The sequence below is a fragment of the Loxodonta africana genome, chromosome X, assembly GCF_030014295.1.
Source record: "Loxodonta africana isolate mLoxAfr1 chromosome X, mLoxAfr1.hap2, whole genome shotgun sequence".
NCBI classification, from domain to species: Eukaryota; Metazoa; Chordata; class Mammalia; order Proboscidea; family Elephantidae; genus Loxodonta; species Loxodonta africana.
Genome location: NC_087369.1, coordinates 11749499 through 11753834, shown reverse-complemented (window position 1 = coordinate 11753834; position 4336 = coordinate 11749499). Strand labels below are relative to the sequence as shown.

General features: G+C 41.4%; 1 non-coding gene across 1 annotated transcript; it reads left to right on the top strand.

The window, feature by feature from the left end:
- Positions 1 to 1871: 1871 nt before the first annotated feature.
- On the top strand, positions 1872 to 1974 carry LOC111752236 (U6 spliceosomal RNA). The gene has a single exon (XR_002787216.1). It is a non-coding gene; the product is annotated as a U6 spliceosomal RNA (small nuclear RNA).
- Positions 1975 to 4336: the final 2362 nt, after the last annotated feature.

The following is a 4336-nucleotide window of genomic DNA, read 5'->3' as shown; positions in this document are numbered from 1 at the left end:
ATTAGGGACTCACAAAGGGGGCATAGAAATCCTGGGCTTTTGTGGGACCTGAGACCTTCATATCAAATATCTGTCGGGTAATTTAATTACGCGGGCATGGTAGGAATGACACAGTGGTTACATTAATAAACTGAAGCATTAAAGAATAATAGGCCAGTTATTGCTGAATTATGGGAAACATGGTGCCTAGTCAGTCCTCGTGATATTAGAAGGAAGAAGGAAGGGCTTCCTATTTTGTGCTGGAAAATGTGTAAAGAAGCAGTTTCTTGCCTTTCCAGACCTGTAGAAAACCTGGTACCGGCGAAGGCCCAAAGGCCGTGCCCACTAGCATAAATTTCACTTTGTTTAAGATGCTTAAAATATCACAAGCTAAGTCTGTTTTGATGGCGCTAAATAAAATTGACTGAAGCCAGACATACTAATGAGCATAGGCCTCCGAACAGCCTTCCCGACAGATCTCAGACCTGATCCTTCCCATACTTTTGTCCGGTGCCTCCTGTTAATAGAATTCATTTTATACCATCATTGGCTAACAGGTTGGTAGCATAAAAGAAGTTGCTTATTATTTAATAGAAGCTAAATCAATTTTTCCTCTCCACCCCATCCCTTCTGGCTGGGTGGAAGAAAATACCTTTTTGCCCTCCCGCAGGGGCAGGGGGAATAGGAACACCCATTTTATTTTGTATCATTTTTCACGAAGCGTTTGTGTAACTGTGCCAACGCTGCTCCAAGAACTGTGATGTGGAAGGGGGAGAAGGAGAGGAATAAGATACAGTTCTTGCTTTCAGATCTCAATAGAGGAATTTATAGCTTTTTTTTTTAGCAGCCAGCCAGCTTCTCCCAGTAAACACATTAAAAGTTTTCTGCATAAACTCTCATAGTCATCGTCTTGGGGCCTGGCATGTCTTCCTGGATTTAAAAAAAAAAAAAGTTGATGATTTTCAAAGATCCATTCCAGCTCTACAATTCTTTGGGCCTCTGAATTCTGGGGGAAAAAAATCATTTCTAGGAGAAACTAAACATTTCATGCGCACATACAGCAATCCCAATGTACAGAGAATGATCCAAAGCGTCGCTCTGCAATAACACAAATGGTGTTTTGTGCTTTGGGGTTTTAGGAAACTCTTTTGGAATTCAAGTTTGAGCAAGTCAAATACCAGAATTTGAGGGAGCAGACAGCTTATATTCTTCAACCGAACTAGAGTTGTATGGTTTCAGGGAAAAAATAAAAAGAATTAAAGTATACCTGGGAACGTATTAGCAAGCACCGCATTTCCCAGGGGAGGTGAACACTGTTTCCGTTCCTAAAAGTTACATGGCAATGATTCTTTAGGCCAGTAGTTCTCCAACTTGAGTGTGCATCAGAATCACCTAGAAGGCTTGTTAAAATACAGACTGCTGGTACCCAGCCTCAGAGTTCTGATTCAGTAGAACTGGGACGGAAGCCTGAGAATTTACATTCCTGACGAGTTCCCAGGTGATGCTGATGGCTACTGGGACTGGGGCTACACTTTGAAAAACACTCCTTTAGGCATTAGAATGACGATTCTCTCCGATCTGGAAGGACTATTGCAGAGTTCCCTCTGATTTAGCAGAATTAAGATGGATTTTCATCTGATTTTACCTCTACGTGCCTGTGGTGAACTACCCAAAACAAACCAAACCCAGCACCACCGAGTCAATTCCAACTCATAGCGACCCTATAGGACAGAGTAGAACTGCCCCATAGTTTCCAAGGAGCAGCTGGCGGATTCGAACTGCCGACCCTTTGGTTAGCAGCTGTAGCACTTAACCACTACGCCACCAGGGTTTCCTGTGGTGAACTAGTTCTTCATAATTCAAAGAGCAGTGTTAAAGAATAATAACAATGAGCGCTCACTTCGGCAGCACATATACCACAATTGGAGCGATACAGAGGATTAGCATGGCCTTAGCAAGAATGACACGCAAGTCTGTGAACTGCTCCATGTTTTGCGCGGTTCCTGAAGGTAGCACCCATTGTTGGATTATACCAGGCAGACAATATGAGTCAAGTCACCATGTGACATCTAATACCGAGACTGATTTTTCACTACTACTCCTATTAAGGTAGAATTCTTGCCTTTCGGACAGGAGGCCCACGTTCGAGTCCCAGCCAGTGCACCGAATGTGCAGCCACCACCTGTGTGTCACTGGAGGCTTCTGTGTTGCTGTGATCTGAACAGATTTCAGTGGAGCTTCCAGACTAAGGTGGACAAGGAATAAAGGCCTGGCAACCTACTTTAGAAAATCAGCCAATGGAAACCCACGTTCAGTCTGAAAGAGGTCATGGTGCCAGTGCCGGGCCAGGCAGAGTTTTGATCCATTGTGCATGGGGTCACCATGAGTTGGGGGCCGACTTGCCAGTAGCCAACAATAACAACTAATAATAATAAAGATGATGATGACATAGGAACAGTAGGCACTTCGCAGTGCCACATAACACAGATGTTACAGAAACGGAGATCGATCGCAGACTTAGTTCTTTGCTTCAGCCCTTCCGAGCATTCCATCGAGGTCAAGAATGTAGACTTGTAACATTTGTTAACTGTATCCTTCCCAGTCCCATTTTGGCATGTGCTTCAGGCAAAGGGGTGGAATCCAACCTTTGCCCACTGGTTTCCGTGTAGCCACAAGATTCAGAAAGAGTTTTGTCAGCAGTTTATGGCTCCCTGGCCCGCTCTAACCACAGGCCGGCCACCAAAAATGTGGGTCAGCGAGTTGCCAGCATGCCCACGTTCAGTGGTTGTAGGAACCAGAACACTCAAGTTCTACACATGTGATGCCACCACAGTCTAAAGATGGGAAATGAGGGCAAAGGCAAGCCCTGCTGTTCTTGGACTTGGTTCTTTTATGCCTTCCATTTCTAGAGCCAGATACCTCTTACATAATTTTATTTTTCCCTCATAAATTCTGCCAGAGGGTGGTTTCATTCAGGCTTGGTTTTTAGTCAGATGGATCTTCATTTTTCTCTTCTTTTTCACAGAAAAAGATGCACACAACTAAATTTTATATTCCAGACTAAATACCTAAAGCCCCCAACCTTCAATCTTAACCTGACTCATAAAACCTATAGTGCTAGAAATGCCGTCTTTTCTGGTTTGATTTTGTCGCAAAGTAAAAGTAAATAATTTAGTTTAAATGTTTGTTGTTTTTTCTTCCTGGGGAATTAGATTATTAGCTTCTTAAAATAATAAAAGCAATTTCTATTAATTGCATTAGATGGGGCATGCCAAAATTATCAATTTGTAAAGAACAACAAATGCTGCTCAGTTGAGATCCAGATAGTATCCGCTTGCTGTTTCTGGTCTAAATATCTAGTGAGAAGACAGGCTAAGATAAGATAAGGCTAAAGGAAAAGCCTTAGAACATATAATTTATCATATGCCTTGCTTACATAACTGTATCCAGAGGCTTAAAATCACATAGCGGATTTTTTTAAACTTCTATCTTGCTCCATTAAGAATTAAGGAGGCTAAGTTCTAGAAATATGATAGAGCATATTAAGAGGACTTGTGAGACAGTGCAGGAAAGAAAAAATATTTGGCTACCCTCCAAAGTTTATTGGCTTTATTATTTCTTTTGTGCAATATGCTCTTCTTTTTTGAAGAACATTGGCCCGTAGCGTGACATATGGTTATGTTCGTTAATGTACAAAGATAAAAAAAAATTCACTATTATTTTAATGAGGGATATTTACCATGGCCAGTAGATCTTCAAATCAATTTTAAGAAATGATTTTATACAGCTTTTTCCATCTTAAGGAAAATATATTTATGATTTTTGCCTCAGATCTTAGAGAACACTATTGTATTCTCTTTGCTTTCCTTCAAAACCAGATCTCTCTTAAGTGGAGTGTTTTCTGGGAAAGCCATTGTGGAAATAGAGAGAGATGCAATCTGGGCCTCTGAGTACAAGCATTTGACTGGGGCTTGATTGCATTCATTTCGCTTCATTGGGGCCCTGAGTGGACACGGTTGGATTTCTATACAGGGGTTTGCTGCCACCATCAGTGTCCCAGTGATGTCATCTCTGGGAGGAAAAAGAGGGCTGTGTTTTCTGTATTAAGAACATGTTAAGGAAATAAAAGGTATACAGATTGGGGAGAAAGAAATAAAACCGTCCTAGTTTGCAGATGGTAAAATTGCGTGTGCAGAAAAATCCCCCCAAATCAACAACCACAAAAAACCTCCTGAAACTAATAAGCTGTTATGACAACAAGGTAGCAGGATACAAAGTTAATATACAAAAGTCAATTGTTTTCCTAGATGCCAGCAGTGAACAATTGAAATTTTAGCACAGCACCATTTACATTAGC